Here is a 24,260-nt window from a genome sequence, read left to right as displayed (position 1 = left end):
TAAAATTCCTAAAGAGAAAATTCTCTGCTGATAATTAAGAAGCCATAATTTTGGTTCCAGACCAAACTTTCATAAACTATGTGACCTTTGACAGGCCTTCACCTTTCTGAGTTAGAGTTTTCTCTTCTATTTAGTTACGCTAATTTTTAATATTAGCATATCAGAGTTATTTTCAGGTTTAATTTATGTGCGAATGTTCTGTAAACTTGTAAAGAATACTCAAAAAAGGCATTTTGTTACTAAAATAGAAAGAGAGTATTCAAGAAAAAGGAACACAGAGACTCGTTGATATTTGTGATTGAAATAAATGAAAAAAAACTTATCATTTGGAGAAATGAGCATGCAGATGAAAAGTATAAACTGAAAACAACCAGTTTTAAATAGAATTTTCTAAAATAATAGAACTAATTTTCTCATTTTTATTTCACCATTCAGGTCAGTACATGTGTGGCCTAATTTGATACCGGGAAAAAAAATACACATAGACCCTGGGATAGTCTAATTTCTTAATATATTTTAACAATTAATTTTATCCATATCATAGCAGATTGAAAGAACTAGCAATATCTTTTACTTTTTAAACTCCGTTTTAAAATTTTCTGAATTTTAGGCAAATATCATAATTAAGAACTTTTAATGTATTTTAGAAACCTCAACATATAAAAAATTATGCAAAGACCCTTGATAATAAAATACTCATCATTGAATTATAATAAATACTTGTCACATATCTCCAACCCTGGCACAAAGAATTAAATAAAAAATTTTAACACTAGTATTTATACTGTTGAGTAATATATATTATCTCTTAATAGTAAGGAATGTGGGATTTTACACTATTGGAATCGGGTGAAAATTGAACTTTGACCCATTATTAACATTGGAAAGTACCATATTTTCAAAGTGATTATAAAAATATTACAAAAGTATATATGAAGAGGAGGGAAAAATAATAAATTTAATGCTCTGTTGATGTGTTTTTAAAGCCTAGTTGACACTGTTTCTTGTCTTCACCATTTTTACCTGATAAAATGTTTTAGTCTTTTCTCTCTGCAGAGAATTCTTTGACCAAGCCCCTGTCTCTCTGATAAGAGAAAACCCACAGTCCAAGTTTTCCTCATGTTTTATATGTTCTTTTTCTATGTGAAAAGACTTCAAAGGCTGGTGAGACCTCATACCTGAATCAAATGTACTTGTCTCCCACACGCAGGTTGCAATCTACGCTAGAGTATGGAAAAAAATGAACACATTAACAAACTGTAGAGAGTTAATTATATCAACAGCTTCAGTTGTTGGAGTACTATACTATGTAACAGTTATTTGTTAAATAATTAGAACTAGGCCTCATTTGGTTCTCAAAATTACCCTGCAAACTAAATAGTTATTTTTAAAAAAATTTAATTACGGTTGGCATACAATATTAGATTACTTTCAGCGGTAAAACATAGTGCTTGGTCATTTATATAACTTATGAAATAATCACCCTGATCAACCTAGTACCCATCTAATGCCATACATAGTTATCACAATATTATTGACTATATTTCTTATGCTATACTTTATATCCCCATGACTATTTTGTAACTAATAATTTGTATTTCTTAATCCCTTCACCTTTTTCATCCCTAACTCTCCTCCCATCTGGCAACTAAAAAGAATGTTCTCTGTATCTATGAGTTTGTTTTTCTTTTGCCTGTTTTGTTCTTTAGATTCCACACGTCAGTGTAATCATATGGCATTTGTCTTTCTCTGTCTGACCTACTTCACTCAGCCCAATACCCTCTAGATCCATCCATGTTATTGCAAATGGCAAGACTTCATTCTTTTTTCGTGGTTGAAAAGTATTTCATTGTATATGTGTACCACCTCTTCTTTATCCATTGATCCATTGATAGAATCCCACGTTGCCTCCATATCTTGTCTATTGTAAATAATGCTGCAATAAACATATGGATGCATAGATCCCTTCAAAGTAGTGTTTTGGATTTCTTTAGATAAATACCCAGAAGTGGGATTACTGTGTCCTTCTTTGTTTCTTGTTATAGCCTTTGTTTTAAAGTCTATTTTGTTTGATATAGGTTTTGTTATTCCAAATTTTTTGTTTTCATTTCTATTTCCATGTTTACTTTCAGTCTATGTGGGTCTTTCAATCTAACATGGCAGCATATGTAGGCAGTATATGTAAGGGTCATGTTTAATTATTCATTCGATCATCCTATCTTTTGACTGGAATATTTAATTCATTTACATCAAAGTAATCATTGATAGATATATAATTATTGCCATTTAATTATTCATCTTTTGAAATTTATTTTCTCCTCCTCCTCCTCCCTCTCCTTCTACTTCTTATTGTTCTTCAAGATATTCCCCTAACATCTCTTATAATACTGTCTTGGTGATGGTGAACTCCTTTAGCCTTTTCTTGTCTTGGATACTCTTTGTCTATCCTTTGATTCTAAATGATAGCTTTGCTGGGTAGAGTAATCTTGGTTGTAGGTCCTGGCTTTGCATCACTTTGAAAATTTACTGCCAATCCCTTCTGGCCTGCAATGTTTCTGTTGAGAACTCAGCTGACAGTCTTGAGGGAGCTTTCTTGTAGGTCACTAACCATTTTACTCTTGCTGCTTTTAGGATTCTCTCTTTTTCTTTATTGGGTGGACCTCTCTGTGTCCATTTTGTTTGGGATTCTCTGTACTTCCTGGACTTGTATGCCTATTTTCTTTGCCATTTATGAAATTTTTTCATCATTTTTCCTTCAAATAGGTTTTCAATTCCTTGTTCTCTCTCTTCTCCTTCTGGTACCTCTATGGTGTGAATATTGTTATGCTCGATGTTGTCCCAGAAGCCCCTTAGACTATCCTTAATTTGGGGAGTTCTTTTTTCTTGTTCCCATTATGATTGGCTGTTTTCTGCTACATTGTATTCTAAATCATTGATTCAGTCCTCTGCTTTATCTTATCACTGTTAAATTCTTCTAATGTGTTCTTTATATCAGATATTGTATTCTTCATTTCTGACTGGTTCCCTTTTATGTTTTTCATCTCCTTTCTTATGTTTTCTATCTCTTTGCTGTTCTCACTGAGTTCATCTACTCTTCCTCTAAGTTCATTGAGCATCTTAATAATCAGTGTTTTGAACTCAGCATCTGGTAGATTGCTTGTCTTCATTTTCTTTAGTTCTTTTTCTGGAGTTTTGTTCTGTTCTTTATCTCGGGACATTTCTTTGTCTCCCCCTTTGGGCTGCCTCCCTGTGTTTGTTTCTATATATTAGTTAAGGCTGCTATGTCTTAGTCGAGTGGCCTTATGTATTAGGTGTCCTGTGAGGCCCAGAGGCTCTGCCTCCCTGGCCACCTGAGCTGGGTGCTCCAGGTGTGTGCTTTGTATGGGTTGCGTTTGCTCACCTGTTATAGTTGAGGCTTTGTTGTTATTTGCATATCAATGGAAGGGGTTGACCTTCAGGCTGATTTGTTGTGAGAACTGACCGGTGACTATAGTGGAGGAGCTGTTGTTTAGGGGCTAATCTTATAAGAAGGATTCACTTTAGCAGGTCTTCAGTGCCTGCCCAGTTGGTCCCTTGGATGTGGCGCCAGGTGGTGCTCAGCTTGTCAGAAGTTGGTCACTGGGCACGTCAGCTCCGAGCCATCCGGGTGAAACCCCACTGCAGGCCAAGTTCAATCGAAGCCTATGGCCACCTGGCATGAGCCAACAAGCCTTGAGATGCCATGAACCAAGGCTAGCTGCCACTAGTGCCAGGCCTGGGGTTGCTGAGCAAGAGGTACGAGGCAACTGAGGCCAGATGCTGCTTGTTTAGGTTTTGTGAAACTTTAGGAGATTTTAGAAAAGTCTGCAGCATGAGCCAAAGCAAGTCATTTGTATGGAAAAGCCACTGGAATTTAGGTGGGCCTGAAATTTGGGTGGGTCTGAAATTTGGGTGGAACAGGGCTTCAGAAAAACACCAGGGGCCAGGCCACTTGTGGTAGCCAGGTTGATGGAGACTCATCCTGAAGCCAGGCAATTCAGTTCCTCCCTGTGTGTTCCTGGTGCCTTTCAAACTGTTGCCCTAGTGATGGAGCTCAGAGTGAGTAAGGCCCTTTAAGAAAAATCCTGGGACTCTAGGCACACTCTGTCTCACTCAGCCACAATTTCAGCTGGTTTTCATACTCAGAAGTTGTAGGGACTTCTCGGCAAACCTTGAGCTGGGAGCCTGGTGTGGGGCTTGGACACCTCACTCCTCAGGGGCGACCTCTGCTGTTGAGATTTCCCTCTAGATTTTTAATCGTTACATATGGTCGTGGGAGCAGTCTGTTCCACATCTCTGCCCTTCCTATCAGTCTCGAGGTGGCTTCTATATGTTCTTAGTTGTAGAGCTTCTGTTCAGCTAGACTTCAGGTGATTCTCAATGACAGTTGTTTTGAAGTTTAGTAGTAACTTTGATAAGGTCATGAGAGGAGGAAAGCACAGTGTTTATCTATGCTGCCATCTTGACCAAAAATTCCAGACTAAGTATTATTAAGCCCATCTTCCAAATGAGGAAATTAGGGCTTAATTATAAATAGGAGAATTAGTATTCACATTCTGACCTGTATGACACCCCTAGCCTACTAAGAGTCAACTGGTATGTCTACTGCAGCCCACATAAATTTACAGTTCACATCAGTAGTTGATTGCATGTGATTAGAAGTATTTTAACATAATTAATTTATTGATTTAGTAATTGGTTAGCCTTTAAAAATATTTATTAGACTAGCAAATCAAGAGAAGAAAGAAGATCTATAGTTTATCATGTATTTTTGTGAGCAGAATGCTCTGAAAGCTTGCAACTTGCAGTTGGGTATAGTATTAAACATTTGTGGGGAAGAATGATTAGCTAACAAGCTACTATTAACTATTATTAGAAAACTGTCTGCTGCTAGTTTCAAACTAGAGGACTTAGGGTGGTTAATATTTGCAAAACTGAGTACAACTAAATAATATTATTTTGAGCTCTTCGAATTAAGTTCTACTAAGTTTTTCTTTTATAAATTTGGGGCATTATCAAAGGTGACTCACTAAGCAATGAAAAAATAAAAAGGATAACATAAGTGAATCATTCAAGTAAAAGAGAAGACTGTATGTTCATTTTCTGTGGAGTTAACCAAAGGAGTTAGGCCTGAGGCTTTTGCCTGTCTACATGATGCTGGCAGAAAATACATCCTTTTAATGCTTTTTGTTGTTGTTGTACCATTAACCATTGTTAGTTTATGAGATACTTTAAAAGAAGTTGAGAAGAGTACAGTGGTTTTTCTTTGTGGTAGTTGTTATTGTTTCTATTGTTGTTATTGCTAACAGACAGATTGTAGAAACTTGTTGAAGAGATATATTTAACTATTTTATCCAATTAAGTACTTTTTCTGAAAAATTAAAAGCTCTGAGAAAGCCAATTTGTTAGACATTAAGTGGTTCACAAGATTTAAGTTTCTTACCAATACAAGCCATCTGGACACTTTGAATCTTATATTGCAGAAAAGAAACCAGTGCAGAGCTGAACTATTATTAAAGATGGTCCAGGTTTTCAGACATAAACTGGACACAAGTGTTGAGCAGAAATTTACCATAGGCTGTTTTTGTTTTCCCTTTAGAAAAATGTTCTGATGCATCTTGGATTTTGAAAAATTGCACAGTTGGTTAGCAGAGATGCCATCACAACTCTCAGGAAGATTTATAAGTTTCTGTAATCGGTTCTATTGTTTTTGCTGCCTCTGGAACACAACACTCCAAATGTTTCTGAACTATCATTATTCATGTCACCTGTGGCTCAATGTCAACATGTTTACCTGAAGAGAAAGGGTCTCCAGGATAGTGATGGGTCCATTAATACCAGATGTTTTCTAAATGATTTGGCCATGTGGTCAAATACTGGACAAGTTTTTCTAACTAGCTACAGTAAAGATCACTCTTTAATAAATCTTCAGTGATATATATTTGGAGTCACATATGAAATATACTTAAAACCCCCTCTAACCTCTACAATTTCAAGACCAAAAATCCTATTAGTGTCATTTAAGTTTAGGATTATTTTGCTCACTTTTGTGTAAAACGTTATCAAACATTTTAGAGTCTGCTTTTATAATTTTGCCAATAATCCATGTGTTGAATAATTAGCAGGCTATTATTAATCATATAATTATGATTAAATATACATTTATATGTATTACATACAGTTGGATCTCTCTTTTTTAGTCCATTTTTTAGAAAGAATAAATAAATGTTTGAGCATCTCTAAGATACAGAGAGCTTCATCTTACTCCATCTTGCCCATGATGACTCCATTGTGGTTGTAACATAAAGTGGACATAAGTCTCTAGAAAATATGTTTTCAGAATTCCCATCCTCAATAAACCAGTTTAATTTAGGATACCTAGTAAGCATCTCTACATTTTGATATTACAAAAGTGTTTGCAATTAAGAGTAAAGCTGTAAGTAAAACAAATATTAACCGTCTGCACTCAAAAGGGGAACAGTTATTATAGCCTCTGATTGTCAACCAGTAGTGTTATTAGCTACATCCAGAGAGACATGCATCTGTTCTCATGATGAAATCAAGAATTCAAAAATGAAATATATTATGGTCTTGAGGAGAGAATATGATTTACTCAAGACTAACAAGTTATAGAGCTGAGATTAGAATATTATTCTTTTTTCCACCACCTTGGTGAGTTTTAGGAAGAATACATAATTCCTTAACAAGAATGAGGTAGGTGTTTGTTCATTGCTTCACTCTGCCTAGCCAGTCTGCTTGGTTGTGGAGAAGGTTGAACCAGCACATATTAAGATTTCTGGAGCTCATGCAATATCAGGAAAATTCTAACTAGAGAACAGATAACTTTTCTCTGATTGGAGATTATATGCTTTGTTAATAGGAGTTTCATCACTCAAAAAGATTAAAAGTGTTTTGGAAATTTAAGAAGAAAATATAAAAATATCAGAGTAGCTTTTACAATACAGACTGGAAATAGAAAAAATGACTTTACAAACACGTACATGGGTATAAATGTAGTAATGAAGACTGAGAAGCCTTTAAAAGACTGGATGATTTTTATTCTCTCCCATGAATGTGATTTTTATTTAAATGCAAACATGGCTTCATGGGAATCATACATTCTTCCCCTGGCTAATTAGCATGCCTTCAACAGAACCATTAAAGTCTTTGTTTTTCACAGTGTTAGAATTAGCTGTGTCTCAATATCATAGTGGATCTTTCAGAAAAAAAATGTATTGGAAATCTCTTGGTTTAGGAAGATAATGAATCTTGAAAATTATCCTACTCATGGTGGAGAACATCTTGCACTCTAACCATCATCTCCTGGCTTCCAATTCTAATTAATAAAAGGGATTTTAAACAGCCATGTCTTCATAGATATATTTTCCTCTTTCATACACATTGCATACAAACATTGAAAAATACCCAGAAGCCATTTAAAAGAATATTTCGTTGTAGTCAATGGCTTGAATTGTTGTCAAAATACCTTTTTGCCTCCCCTTTTTTTTTAACTTGGCTTCCCAAAATTATGGTTTTCACTTACTTGGTAATTTGCACTGCATACATGTATGACAGAGATACATTTGCAGCCAAGCTTCCCTCCTACTCACTAATAAGATCTTCTTAGATAAACAGATTTTTAATGCTTTACTATTTTAGTTAAATTCATTACAGTTTTGGCCTCTAGCTAGTTGTTAATTGTTTCATTACTTTTTTACGTTTTTTCTCCTTATCATTCAGAATACATCAAACTTTTATTTTATAATTGAGCTTCCAAAAATTTTATCCAATTTTCCTTCTAATTTATTCTGTCTTAGGGCTATTCTATCATGTGAGCAATTTACTCCCCATCTGAGTTAACATTGTTCTGTTCTTCATGACACAGTTATCATCCCCCAATAAAAAATCCATGATATGCTGAGTGCTCCCAGTTTTCTCCAGAATAGACTGTTTTAATTCCCATAAAATCTTTATTGATAAAGGCTGCAAAAAATACTAGTGACAATGTAGCATATACAGTCAATTCCTTCTAAGTAGGATGTTTTCCATGAAACATCAACTTCTTAATGTTGTACCCTGCTGTTCTGATTATTGTATAGTATTTACAAATTGATAAAACATTACAAGTCATTCAAAGGATAAAACTTCAAATTAAAAAACATGATCACTTTGAGAATACTAATGTTTTGGCAAGATCATGTATATTCAAGGATGAAAATTATCTCTTCTCTTCATAGATCTTGACCAATGAGTATAGAATTATATTTCTAAGTAGCCCATGAGTTACCTCTCAAAGTACAAATGTAAAGTAAATACAACATGAAGCCAAAAGTAAATTAAATGATCACAGTTTGCTGAACTATCTCCCCCTGAAGGAGAGTCCATGGGTATAGAACTGAAGTAGATGCTTCTGACCAGACGAGCATAAGGCTGAGGAAATCTAATCATGTTTTCTGTCTATTCTGTTTCATGAAATTCTCAGGCTTCACACTTTTTATATGATAAACAGATCATGAGATAACTCTCAGTCATTTATGAGTGTCCCCACACCCTGAGAGAGAAACTCATCTTATTCTCAATTACTCACTTGGGTTTGAATGGACATGGGAGTAAGACATACTTGAGAAAGCAGGTTTCGCAATAACAACTGGATAAGAGGAGCTTCTACACCACTCTGAGCCAAGGCCAGTTTCATACAGGGGCCTTTCACTGTCAACTATGTACACTCTCCCCAGAAATGGAAAGCCTTTTCTGGCCACAACAGAAGATATCAAAGTCCTATATGCAGCAGAGCTTCTGTCATTTAGACTTGGTCATCTATGTCAGCAGAGACTGGTGGTCAGCAGTAGCAGGCATAGGATGGCAGAGGTTTCAGGATGAGGGCTCTACCAGTGTCTGTTACTTTATACTTTTAGCCATGGAAACATTTAGCCTCATTTTTTTCCCTAAAATATTAGACTCAGGTTAAAGATATCTACAATTTAAAGATAAAGATACCCCAGTTGAAAAAGGGGCACTTTTCTAGTCTGATTAGTTCTAATTGCTGGTAACCTAGTATTCGATCCTTATTCATGTATGCATTTATGGGAACCTACTGTGTTCCAGACACTCAAGTAAGTTCTGAGGATTCTGTGAAAAACAGAACAGTATCACTGCTTTTCTGGAGTCCGTTTTACAGTGGGTTAGATAGCCAATAAACAAACAAAGTAAGTACGTACTATCTTAGAGGATGTTAAGTTCTACAAAGAACATATGGGAGGGTAATGGGATAAGAAGTGAACTTGAGCAGAGGACAATAGGAATGGGGCAACTGAAAATGGCCAGTAAAACCCTCTGTGTGCAGGCAGCATAGAGCTGATATCTGATGAATGAGGAGACAGCAGCCATGGGAAGATAATCAGGTACAGTTCCAAGAGGATGACGCAGAGATCCTGAAGCAAGGCCAAGTAAATGCTATGGTGTCGACCATCTGCTCTATAAAATAGTCTATCAGATGTGCTATCAAGTTAACGCGCGCGCACACACACACACACACACACACACACACACACACACACAATTCTGCTAAGTTTTCATTTTAAAATCCATAGAAGATACAGAAACTGCCTGAATACAAAGTATACCAAACCTCTTCTTACCAACAGTCTCTCTCTTTCTGTTGGATTTCCGCAATTAAATATACAAAGAACACCTCTTCATGGCTTCCAAGGAATTCACTAGTAGCTTAAGGAAGAACATTTTGTTTGGTGCTGACTGATGAAAAGGGGGGAGATTATGGTTTCTTCCTTTTGAACCACAAACAACCTGTGTTCCCTTACAATCTTGATCTTCTGCAAAGTCTTCAACTGTCTTAAATTGTACAATCCATCTCTGCTTGACAGGTATAAATGTTGTTGAATGTCAGCATCAAGGGCTTCCAGGCATAATGATTTATCATCCTTCTAATTTAAGAGACTTACAAACTTGAAAATTTTTGAAGGTGAGACATAGCACATCACAAATTTAAATGGATTCCAAGTTAACTTTTCAAGTTAAAAACATAATTTAGAAATTTTTAAGTATTCAATTAGAAAGATTTTTAATTTCTAATTGTAGAAAATCATTCAAAACTTGATTTTTTTTACAAAGCATGCATAACTACAGTGCCAACAATGAGCTTGCTACTGTATATGAAACAAAAAAGTGTGGCTTCTATTAGACCTTAAAATCTAATGGTTATAATGTTTGCAAACATGAAGTTATATCACTGGTAAAATATTCTGGATAAAATTATTTCTACATTAAATAGTTTTGATTGGTTTTTGTGAAGGATATATTTTGAGAAGTAGCATAGACTAAACATTAAAGAGATGTAAGTTTGAATAAAATTTTCTAGTTTTACTCAAAGGCAGAGGAGAGGAGATAGATGTGACACAGATAAAGAAAACTGTGTAAGATAGATCGTTCCTCTCCTTTCCTCATATAAGTATATTTCAGTCTTCAAGTTTAGTCACATTAACTTAAAAAGCTCTAATGCTTCCATATTTGGCACATGGTAAGTACTTGGTAAATATTTACAGAACCAACAGAAAAGAGAGGAGGAAGGAAGACACTCCATATATAGTGCATGCATTTAGAACTGTGTCTTGAGACCAACAGGATCCAGCAATACAGTTTACACCCATGTGTTCCAAATAAACTGAGAAGACAGACATCAGATGGGCATCAAAATATAAGCTTTATATACTCAGTAAGACTAATGTAAAACATGCCTTAGCTCTGTTGTCAGCATAAGATATAAACCTGGGACTCACCTATGGGCCCTTTGTCTACAGTACAGACCTGCTTGAGCCAGCTGCATAGGTAATCAACCTCATTGTGGAACCATGAGAGCAGGTATTGACAAAGGTGAAGCCAGAGCTATTTCTAGAAGGTAGGCTCTAGGCTAAGTCTTTTACTGCCTACATGGAAGGCAGTAAAAGAATTTAACCAATGTGTAGGCCAAAATAGGAAGCCAGACTTGACCAACAGGGAGAAGGGAATGTCATTCTATCACCCCAATTGGGTGCATCCACCTTACTTACATGGGAAAACTGAGTAAAGAATGAATTCAAAAGTGGCCTCATGGGCACGGAGACAAGGGCTGAGGTTGCTCCCACTACTGACTACATTACCAAGAAGCCCTTTCTCTCTTCTCTTGATTTAAAAAAAGAGGGTGGAGGGAAGGAAGAGTATTTCTCATTTTAAACTCACAAGAAATTTGGAGGTAGAGAGATAAGTACATCCTGTTCTTGATCAATTTTGGGAAAATGACTCTTATTTTAAATGACTCTTAACCTAACGGAATAAAAAATATAATATTCAAACAGACACATCACTAAAGAAGAGATATAGATAAAAAAAAACACTTGAAAAGATTTTAATGTCATTAATCATCAGGGAAATGAAAATTAAAACTTGATTAGATAGCACTATGCACACAATAATGACTAAAATTTAAAAACTGATAGTAAGTACCAAGTGTTGGTGAGAAGGTGGAGTAGTTGAACTCTCATATACAGCTAGTGGGATTGAAAAATGATAGAGCCACATTTGAAAACAGTTTGGCATTTTCTTATAAGTTATATATACACTCGTCATGTGACCAAGCAATTCTTCCCCGGGACATATACCCAAGAGAAATGGGAACTGATGCCACACAAAGACCTATGCATAGCTGTTCATAACAATTTTATTTACGTTTTCAATCTCAAACTGAAAACAACTCAAATGTCTGTTAGATAGATAGGTAGATAGATAAACAAATTGTGATACATCTATATAATGGTATAACATTCAACAATAAAAACAAATAACTTTGATACATGCAACAATGTGAATGAATCTCAAAAGCATTATGCTAGGTAAAAGAAACAAATACAGAAGGCTTCATATAGTATGATTTCATTTGTAAGATATCACAAAATGGCAAAATTATGGAGACAGAAATAGATCAGTGTTTGTCAGGAGCTGGAAGCTGGGGAAAGGAACTGACTCTAAAGTTACACAGGAAATTTTTGGGGATGATAAGAATATTTTATATTTTAGTTGTGGTGGTGTTTATATGACTAAATACATTTGTCAAAATCCATCAAATTGTATACCCCAAAACAGTAAATTTAGAAGAGATAGTCTTTTCAGCAAATGTTACAAGAAATAAATCCAGATACAGACATTACACCTTACACAAAAATTGACTCAAAATGGAGCATAGACCCAAATTTGAATGCAAAACTATAGAACTCTTAGAAGACAATGTAGGAGAGAATCTAGATGACTTTTGGTTTGGTAATAACTTTTTAGATACAACACCAAAGTTATGATCCATGAAAGAATTGATAAGTTGGACTTTGTTAAAATTATAACTTTTTGCTCTGTGAAAGACAATGTCAAGAGAATAAGAAGAAAAGCTGGAAGAAAAAAATTGCAAAAAGACATATCTGATAATGGACTGTTATCCAAAATATACCAAAAAAAAAAAATCTTAAAACACAATAATCAGAAAACAAGCAATCCAATTAAAAACTGACCTGACACTTCACCAAAGAAAATATACAGATGGCAAATAAACACATTAAAAGATGTTTCACACCATATGTCATCAGAGAAATGAATATTAAACAACAATGACATACCACTATGCATCTATCAGAATGAACAAAATTCAAGACACTTACACTAAATGCTGGTGAGAATGTGGAGCAATGAGAATTCTCATTCATTGCTGATGAGGATGCTAAATGGTACAGCCACTTTGGAAGGCAGTTTAGCAGTTTCTTATAAACCTCAACATATTCTTACCATATGAACCAGCAATTGTGCTTTTTGATATTTACCGAATATTTCAACTTAGGTCCATGCAAAACCTTGCACACAGATTTGTTTATAATTGCCCCAAATAGGAAGCAGCCAAGATTTCTTTCAGTAAATGAACGGATAAGCAAATTTTGGCACATCTAGACAATAGACTGGTATTCAGTGATAAAAAGAAATGAACTATCAAATCATGAAAAGACATGAAAGAATCTTAAATGCATATTAGTATGTGAAAGAAGCCAAACAGAAAAGGCTACATACTGTGTAATTCCGGACATTCTGGAAAAGACAAAATTACAGTAAAAAGATCAGTGGTTGCCAGGGGTTGGTTAGGGGATGAAAAGAATAAATCGGTGGAGCACAGAGGATTTTTAAGACAGTGAACTATTCTGTGTGATACCACAATGAGGAATACATGACATTATACATTTGTCCAAACTAATAGTATGTACAACACCAAGAGTGAACTCTAATGTAAAATATGGACTTTGGGTAATAATGATGTGTCAATGTGGGTTTGATTATAACAAAAGTACCACCCTGGTGGGGGATGGTAATAACGGAGGAGGCTGTGGGGAAAGATGGGGTAGGGGGTACATACTCTGTACTGCTCTAAACAATAAAGTCTATTTTTATAAAATATGAATTTTATGTAATTAATTTTATGTATGTAAGTTACACTTTAATACATCTGATTTTTTAAAAAAATGAATCTTGAGTGTCTGAGAGATAACATTGTTCAAACCAACCAAGTCACATTTTAAAATGAACTGGAATTTTTCAAGCTGACTGAAAAGAATGCCTCATCCTCATCAGATGAGACACTGCAGCCTGTTAGTCATGAGGACAGAAACGACACACAGTAAGTCAGAAAGTGAGTTTACAAAAACAAACAAGCAGACATTATCATTCTACATCTCAATTGATAAATAAAACACGAGCACTTATTTTGATAAGTTCAGGGAAAATAGTCTGTATTTTACAAACAGTGATATGAGATGAAGTTAATAAGTTTTGAAAATTTTTCCTGTGTCATTTAGAAAATAAATTGTTTTTCTTAATTTTAATTGTCTTATTCTTGTTATAGATTTTGTTCATTAAATCACAGTTTAGTTCCTTATTTATCATTCTCTCTGCAGATTTTCTATATCCTTCAAAACTCCCTGGTCTTTCTGTAATATGCAATAGCTGGCAATATTATGACTAGAGTCTGTGTGGTCTAATGAATCTGTCCCTAGTTGTCATGAAGTGCATGTTCTTGTGATTAGAATTCATTTGCAGTGCAAAGTATAGAAACATGCTTTGTGTGAAAGGGCAGTCTTTGAAAAGAAATTACTTCAGGAATGTGAATGAAGAAGGTGTTTCCCCACTTTATTCTTGGCATTCAATTAATTTAATGCATAGAGCAGTGAGTGGTTACACATTTCAGAAAACCTAGGGCAAAGCGGGTTAGATGGAGATCAGGAAATTAAAAAAGAATTAGGAATAATGTGTGTGTTAATAATTGAAAATAGAGTGTTTTCAGCTGTTTAAGATGTTTTCCGGGGAAAGAATGATGAGTTGACAGGTGGTATGTAGGCTGTAGGCTGAATTGGTGACATGCCTGGCCCAAGACCTGGGGCAAGTTTGTGGCGGGACCAGGATGAGGTCCACTCAGGGAACTCTCAGTTCTTTACTGTATCACAGTGTCTCCTCTTACTTTTAAAATTTATTTTCTTAGAAGTATTTTAAATTAAAATAATGCACTGATTTTTAACTTGTTTTAGAAACTTTAAATTAGAGGTCAGCAAGATTTTTTTGTAAAAGGCCAGAAAGCAAATACTGTAGACTTCACAGGTCATATATGATCTCTGTCACATAGTCTTCATTTGTTTTTCTTTGTTTTTCTTTAAAGTCAAAGAATGATTCTTAGCTTTTGGGCAATAGAAAACAGACTATGGACCATAGTTTAAATTTCACCAATCCTTGCTTTAAATCACTATTTTAATGGCATATAACAGAGCATCTCCCTGAGTGCATTCTGCAGAGATATTGTGTCTTTTAGGGTGAGTAACACCCCAGTGGTTGGGGGTTGTGGTTCTTTGATTGTGTGGTCAATCCAGTCACAGGACTTCCCTGTCTATACAAAGGAAACATGTTTTTAGAGCCCCTGAAATTGGTGATAACGGTAAAGTGAAGTGAGGGAAAGCAGCGTGATCCAAATAGAAAAGACCTGGACAATTGCCTCTGACCCTATTTAACTCCGTATGCTCACAGGCAGGCTTCTATCTGTAATGCTAGAGAGCCTGGATCAAGAGGAGAGACTGCCACACTCCCTAGCTGCCCCAAAATCCACCCCAAGTAAATGAAACAAACAAATCCACTCAATTTTTGTCACTTGAAGGAACAAAGGCCGCTGGTGTGAGGCTCCCTGTGATCTTGCGTAAGACAATGAAGTGAGTTGAGCCTATGGAAGAATGAAACTCAATGTACGCTAAAGAAGTCTAAAGAAAAATTAGTATATTCGGGTAATTTCACTTCAAAAATTACAGCATTTATTATAATAGAGAAAAATATTGTATCAGAATAAAGGACCCCATGCACACATATGAACAGAGTGATATTAGCTACCTTTTTTTGAATGCTGCTCTATGGCAGTCATTGCTTCATACCATCACTGTGATAATTACCCACTTTGCAGATGAGGAAAGTGAGGAGGAAAGACAATTTGGCCCGCCATGTCACCCAAATGATAGGTAGTCAGGCTGGTATTCAAGCCCTAACCTTGGCTCTTACTGCCCATGAAAGCCACATGACTAGACAGAGAGTAGGATTTTGAGTACTTAGATGCATACATTTTCATCTAAAAATGTTAACAATGTGATTAGTAACTTGGCCAGGATTTAATTCATTTGAATAATTCATAAGAGGAAAAAAAGAACCACTGAGATGTTTTGTGACCTCAAGAATACTTTTCCCTGTCATCTAATAGTAACTATAAAATGTTATCTTCAGAGTTGCCTTTAAAATGATTAATCAAAATCAATCAAATTATGCTAAAATGAAGTGGAAATATAGGTGCTTTAACCCATCAGCATTTGAAAAACACTAAAATAATTCAAGTTGTAAAAACAGTCTAAAATATTAAGGAAATTTAAAATCCTAAGAGAAGAACCCCAACTTTAAAAAGTACAGAGAAAGAGGTAATTTTTAAAGAGTAAAAGGTAATTTTCAAAAATATATTATTTTTACTTGTGGCAACACTTAATATTGTTACATTGAGAATTTCGGTTACTTTTATGTAGTTTTTTTAGAAATGTCAGTTAAAGCTTGTACCACCTATGCTAACACGCTCTGGTGACAAAGATCACTATTGCTTGAAAAGATGACATTTAACATCCTGTGCTGAAGATGACAGAACAGTAGAGTGCAAGTTGAAATGGCTTAATTACTTTGCTTAAACATTTGTTTGAGATTTTTCTTTTAAAACTTGATGTGACAGTTCTTAATTTGCATCAGCTTTATAGAAAATATGTCTATGTTTCTTCAATCGTCTTATTTTATATAACATAACATATCCAAAGATTTACGGGGAAAACCTAATGTCCATATTTTAAATGCTTAAGGTCTATTCAGAGACACTGTAACTGTTGGATGGTTCACATAAAGGAATACTAATACAGAAAGTCAGATTTTGAAAGACAGGTGTAATTTGAAAATTCAAAGTTTAAGTATGAAAGAGGGAATTCCATGTGCAGCCTGGAGGAACATACCCAGCATGAGAAAGGAAGGACACAATCTCACAAGGGCTGAATTCAGTTTGGCTGCAGGATGAAATGTGTAGGAAGTTAGTTCAAGATCACTGAGGAGGGTGATAGGACAAGACAGTGGAGTGCCTGGAATGAAAGATTAAGCTACTGGGTCTGGATCCCACGGAAAACAGCATACATCCAGGCAGTGGAGTGGCAAGGTCCAGGTTGGAAGCAAACAACCTGGCTTGAATCACTGTTCTGACAGTCACCGTAGTTCCTATTTTCTTGGTAGCTTGGTATCCTTGCCTTTACTGTAGGTGTCAGTATATGTCTTCAGTTATATGCCAAATAAGATAATTTAGGCAAATCTTTTAGAACAGGACCTAAGTGTCGATAAGTGACTGAATCCACTCCAATTTACAAAGGACAAGTAACTATTTTCGTAATTTGTCATTTGAGTCTATGATTAGTACATGGTCCTTGCACCACACGTCAGAGCCCAAGAGGACAGAGCAGGTGTCACATGGTGATTGAGAATCCCTATAACCTTTGGAAGTCCAGGCCCAGGCCCAGGCCCAGGCCTGTTAGCCTCTGCATGCCTGAGCGTCACCTTTGTTGACATAAGAATATCCAAACCTATAGAACATTTTTATAAGAATTTACTTGAGCCAAATTTTGAGAACATGCCCAAAAGCAAAATCTCAATGAATTGAGAAAATGCTCCAGAGAACAGCAGTTTTGCAGTTCATTATATCCATTTAGAATCAAATGAGAAAATGTAAGGAAGGTTACATGAAAGTCATTGGTGGTAAATTAAGGAGGTGAGAGAAAGCAAAGTGAGGAAATCTCTAGGACTGGATAAAAAGCATGATGGAGAAACACATACTTCTTTTACATTGGTGGGTACAAGAGAGTTAATATTTAACATTTACAGCATATAGAGAGGGTACACTTCAACAAGATAGCAGTGAGGGGTCTTGTTGTCTCATGCTCTGGTGGTCTTGTGTTCTGATGTTCAGTTGTGTGTCCGAGGGGTCTAAAAAAAAATTACCCTGACATTTCCAAGGTATGTTATCCTAGAATCAGAAGAACAATGGGTAGAGCTCACTTAAGGTAAAGTTGACCTTTGCTAAGGAAGCAATAGGCCTGGGACATGACTACCTGCCATGGCCTGCCCAGTTAGGAATCTGTGATGAGACCATCCTGTGTGATCACTTTTAGTCACCGAGCTTGTCAGGCCTGCCATATGTTCCCTTGAGCTTGTCAGTCCTGCTATGTAGCCCCTTTGTCGTTCACACCTCCTATCAGACTGAGCATGTACATCATGGCACCAAGGTCTAAGCCCAAACCCCCTGCTACACTCTGAGCTCTCTGAGATAGGACCAGACCACAGTTGTATTTCTGGATCCAGCCTGGGGGAAAACTCCTGGGACATAATTTGCGGTGCTTATGGCATGAATGAATGAGTAGATAAATAAAGCCACACCAAAGGAATGTCGGCTAGCTGAATAGCTGAGGAGGTACTTGGCTGACACCTTCACTCAGGGCTGCAGTGTCTGAGCATTAGGGTGCTGTAATGTCACCATGGCTGTCCTGGGAAGACTTACGATGTTTCCAGGAACCTGTGAAAGCCCTGAGGCTGCAGAAGGGATGATACCCATAGGCGGTATGTTTCCTTATTGATAGCAATACTTTGGAAGGTCCAGACAACCTGGGAGAGGACGTTGCCACGGGTAAATCCGTATCACGACAGAGTTCCTGCCTGGCTGGATTTCCTTCTGCGGGGTGTGTGTGTGTGTGTGTGTGTGTGTGTGTGTGTGTGTGTGGAGCTGTCAGGAGTATCAGGAAAGGAACTCTAATTAACATTCAGTGAAGAACAACTCTGGAAGAAGCAGGTGACTTATGTCTGACACAGTATTGAAACTTTTTCTGTCGCTTTGTGCTACCAGGCTTCAAAGAATTTAGAGCAAAAGCTATTTTAGTCACTATGGTTAAAATGATAGAGCAACTCCCTTCATTAAATTAACTGTGACATGTTACATATACTCCTGCTTAAGCATTCCGCAACGCTGCCCTTTCTTGAACTTTGTAACATCAGGAAGACTTGTTCCTCTTGTTTGTTCTGGGTTCAGGAAATTTGGCAAAGGGTTTAAGGCCAAAAGTAACACAGTCTGACCAACATGGCCTCTTTAGCCTATCGCCACTTCCACACATAGTGAAAAAGATGTCAATCAGAAAACTCCCAGGCTGTACAATTTCCAAACCTCAAGAAACACAAATGTGAATGTGAGCACGCTGTCAAAGACAACATTTATAAAAAAAAAAAAAAAAAAAAGGATAAGTGATGTGACAGGACAGTCTCACCAACAAGTAGCAGTCTAACTCCTCATTTAATTGTGGCCCAATGCCAGCCCAAGGACCAGTACTTTCCAGATGGCATACAAATCACTCTGGGAGCTTCTTGTACTCAAACAAGCAAACCAACAAAATAGCTCTGGACCCCGCTCCCGACAGTCTGGTGCATGAAGTCTACAGTGGACTCAAGGTACGCATTTTAGACAACTTTTCCGGTTTGTTCTGATGAGCAGCAACGTTTGAGAATGATACCTTGATCAGAATCACTTAGGGAAAACCATCTTCCCCAGGTAGTCCTGCAAACTCTTTTTAAAATGTATTCAAAGGCAGAAGATGTGATTCAAAAAGGAATTTAAAATTCTCTTACCACCTGCATTTAGAAATTACAAAGAGAAACTAAAAGATAACTTCATGTATTAAAATAAAACCAAAAATACCATGAGATTAGAAACTAGAACTCCTAAATGTCAACAGGTGACTTTGGGCAAAGAATTTTATTTCTTAGTGTTTCCTTTTCTTTGCATTGGAATGGAAATAAAAACTTAGGGAATAAAAGCAAAGAGAAAGTGTTGTAAATGCAAATGAAACCTAAACCACAAACTCTGGTGCTAAATTGAGAGATGAATAAACAAGCAAACAATAGGCAGACTCTATATGTATGATGATAGAATTCTGACCTATGACCTCTGCAGCAACCGGTCCAGAAGCCAAACCACAACTTCAATAGCATTAGCTCCTAATGGCCAGGACTTAATCAACAACTGCTAGCTTCTCTAATTTTCGTCCCTTCTTGAAAATTAGGTTCAACCAGAAAAAAGCCAAATATACACCCCCTATCAATCCCATAGAATGCCAGATTCTAGTCAGCTTGCCTATCACTCACCAGGCCAACAGTCTCAGATCAAGGCACATCTGAAGCCTTCTCTTTTTTCTACTCTAAAGCATCCCCCTTCTCTCCCTGTCTTGAGTCTATGACAAAGGCAAGTGATGGTGGCTGACTCTCTTTGCTACAGCAAGCTCTTAATAAATAAATAGCCTTTGTTTTTCTCATTTGGATAGTCTTTGTTTATGTCCACATAATGATCAAAAGAGTAACACAAAATAACAAGCAAAAACCATTAACCTTATTATTTAAGGAATTCCATTCTAAAATAATGTCTATGTCTGCATGCCCATTAAAGAATGAAGTTAAAGGAAGGTGGGTGGGGGTGAGGGGGGTGGGCGGCGTGTCAGCAGCTATGGTCTGTGACAGGAAGCTGGAATGCAGAAAAAATCTCAAGGAATATAACCTTTCAGTCATATTACTAAACTCAAAAAAGAAAAAGAATTTTTAAGTGTTAGTCAATCTACTGAAATTTTAAATGTATATGAAACATTCAAATGATTGTGTCATGCTTAAATTTGACCTCCCCTCAACAACTACCAATTTTATTACTAAACTTCAAGAAGATATGGAAGAAGACTAGACTTCTGGTGGTGAGCACACAATAGAGCATACAGATGTGGTATTACAAAAAGTCATATGCCTGATATTTATCTATGTTATTAACTAATGTTACTCCAATAAATTTAATTTAAAAAATAATAATTTTTTTTTAGAAAGCCAGTAATCTTAAATTCTGACGGAAAGATTAGCAGTAAAATAAATGAGGGTCACAAAAGTTATAACAATGGAGAGATGAGTGGTAAAATAATGAAGAGAAACAGAAAATTTACAAAAATGAACGCTTTATGAGCTCATAACCGAGTTTTCTTTTATCAATATGGTAATCAGTCTAATATCACTAATATGTGCATAATTTCAAGGACTCGTATTGCATTTTCATTGTTTGTGTTAGCAAAATGATCCAAGAAAGATATTAGATTAAGTTTTGTCAAGCAATTTTAAAGTTTCCAAGCATTTTGAGGAAATTCTTGAGTGTTCTCCATGCCCTCTGACCCACAACTTCTGAGACTGTCACTTCGCAATACATTTTTAACCTCTTAAGTCTTTCTGAAGAACCTGTCCCTTTCTCTTAACTGACAGTGACACTTGGCTAACAACAGACTTCTCAAATCTCTTTTCCGAGACTATCTTACTGGGCTAAAACAGAATCACAAAAACTTTAAAAAAGAAAGAAAACAAGATGAATTTTCTAAAAGATTTCCATTTTTCAGCCTTTCTATTAATCCCCATTATTTCTAAATATATTTAATTGCTAATAGAGAAAAATAATTTTTTTGTGCCTGCACTGACCAGGCATTGTGCTTCTAGATATAAAGATGAATAAGATTTAAATTCCTGCTCTCGAGAAATTTATTGTCAAGTGGAAGAAATAAAGTAATATGACATGAACATTTTTGAGCTATTAATTTTTAACTTTTTCTGTTTGTTCCTCCTCACTTTGCACCTTTCAAGTAGCAAGTCAGAGTATGTACATCTCTGCCCCAGAATTTTAGTAGGTAGGAAGACTGAATTTCCCCAAGAATCTAACCCTTAAGTATGTTGTTAGTTAAGATTCTCCTTATGTAGTTTCATTCATTGATTTAACTATTCATTCATTCTTAATTTTTTAAGAAGATGATAAATTTAGTGATTCAAAACAAATAATCAAATGACATGAAAAAACTCGTTCCTGCCCTCATCCTCAACCCTTCCGATTCCCATCTCTGCCCTACTACAGGTAACCTTTAAAAATTTTTAATCTGATTTCTTATATGTCCAGAAAAGGCAAAATCAAAGATACAGAGGGTAGATTAGAGGTTTCCAGGAGCTGAGGGGATGGAAGAATGGGGAGATATTATTTAATAGGCACAGAGTTTTCGTTTGGGAAGTTCTGGAATTGGACAATGGTGATGGTTACATAACATCATGAATATATTTAATGACCTGAATTGTACAGCTGAAAATGGTTAGCATAGTAAATTTTACCACAAAAACACATATGAATGGTATAAAGAATAATTATAAAATCAACACCCACGTAAACATTATAAAAAGGCCAATAACAGAATGCTGCCTCTTACCTGGAAGCTCCTTTCAAACTGATATGCCACTCTCGAAGTTTACCTTCTCCTAATGTTTTTGGTAATCATTTTCAGACTTACAAAACAGCTCAATTTATGTATAATTAAATATAATTCTTTAAATATAAATATAATTAAACATTACATATGAAATGTTTTGATTGTCTTTAAAATTATATAAATTGTATTACATGTATATATTTGTTCTTCTTTGCCCAATATTATGTTTTTTTTGAAATTGATCCATGTTATTGATGTAACTGTAGTTCATTCAGTTTTATTGCTGTTTTATGGCCTAATGCATGCGCAATATTTATGATGTTCTGTGTATATCTGAAAAGAGTGTACATTTAACATCTGTTGGATGCAGTGTTTTATATTTATCTATTATATCCTTTGTTAATCATCTCATTTAAATCTTCTATATCCTTAACTTTTTTCCCAACTTATTCTCTCAATTACCAAGGGAAGTATGTGTTAAAATCTCTCAATATTATTTTATAACTATCTATTTTTACTTGTGCTTATGTTTATTTTTACTTCATATAATTTGAGCCTGTATTATTAGTGACATATTAATTTAAAATTGTAATATCATTCTGGTTGATTAAACCTTTTAATCTCACTTATACTAGTTTGAATATTTTATTCTGTTATTTTTTCTTTCAGTGGTTACACTAGCAATTCAAAAACACATACTTAATTTAATACTTTTATCTTCCTTCTAAATAATACAAGAGTTTTAAAATACAGTGCTCCACTTTTCCTTTCCCAACTCATAGACTAACATGTTATTTGTTGCTTCCTATTTTAATTCTGTCTCCTTTTATTTTTAGCCTAATATTATTATATGTATGCAGTCAATGTTATTTTAGGTTTGCCTACAAATTAGCCACTTCCTATGATGGTCATTCTTCCATGTATCTCAGTTCTTCCATGTGGAATCATTTTCTTCTGTGGAAGTACCTGCTTTAAAATTTCTTTTAGTGAAGAACTGGTGATAGACTCTCAGAATCTCTCTCTCTCCCTTTCTCTCTCTCTCCCTCTTTCCTTCATGCCTCATCCTCTGTGTGTTTTGTGTTTGAAATGTCTTCATTTTAGCCTTATTCTGAAAATATATTTTCCCTGGCTTGAATTCTGGATTATCATTACAATTTTTCAACATTCTGAAGCTATTATTCCATTCTCTGGTTTCTTGTGTGCCCTTGAGACACCATCTGTGAGTTTACATTCTGTTTCTTCGAGGGTAAGCTAACTTTTATCTCAGGCTGCTCATTAAGTATTCTCTGTATTTTTGGTATTAGGTAGTTTTTACTATGTTGGTTAAAAGACATGGCTTTCTTTTGAAGTATCATGTTTGAGATTTATTGGTCTCCTGGAAACTGAGGTATCTGTGAAATGATGTCTTTCAACATTTCTGGAAACTTCTTGATCTTTATGTTTTCGAATTATCGCCTTTCTATCATTTTTTATATTCTCTCTGGAAATTTGATTAGAAATATTAGAACTTACCATTTTATTCTCAGAGTCTCTTAACCTCTCATTCATATATGTCATCTCTTTGACTTTCTCTGCCACATCCTAGAAAATTCCTTCTGATCTATACTTTAGTTAACAAATTCTCTTGTCAACTGAGGCAAATTTGCTGTTAAACCTACATATCTAGAGTTAAATTTTAAGACTGCATTTTTAAATTTCTACAAGTCCTACTTGATATAGCTAAGCTTGCAAATATTAATATTGACCTTATAATCACATTTTTGTATATTTATAAACTTAAAAATCAATTTAATTGGTACTCTACAGTCTCTGTCACAGAAGCATGGAAACAGCCCAAGGAAGCAGATGTTACATTCATACTCTTTGTGGTAGAGAATCAAGATTAATTCTGAACTTGAGGGCCTTTGCCCAGTATACTGTACTCTACCACCTGAAAGAATTAAAATATACCTTCATTTAATAAACATCAGCATAAAAGAAGGCCTACTTTGCAGTATTTCTTTGCATCTTAAAGTAATTTAAAATGTAATTATTCATAAGTACTATCAGACCTGGTAACTATAGGAAAAACCTAACTCTGGTAGGCTTTCTGGAAAGCCTTTCTCTCTACTAAATAACAATTAGTTTAGCTCTCCAAGAAACTATATTACCTGCATTTTCTACTCAACCATTTTCTACACAAAGAAGTTGTATCATCCCTTGATATGACAAATTCATCACAAATATTTACTTTGGTCTGCTTGAGAGGTTTATATGAAAATACATTAGAACCTGAAGGTCATCCATATCATTTAACCATTAATACAATTTACTCAT

The sequence above is a fragment of the Pteropus vampyrus genome, unplaced genomic scaffold (assembly GCF_000151845.1).
Source record: "Pteropus vampyrus isolate Shadow unplaced genomic scaffold, Pvam_2.0 Scaffold45, whole genome shotgun sequence".
Lineage (NCBI taxonomy): Eukaryota > Metazoa > Chordata > Mammalia > Chiroptera > Pteropodidae > Pteropus > Pteropus vampyrus.
Note: the sequence above shows the minus strand (reverse complement) of the source record.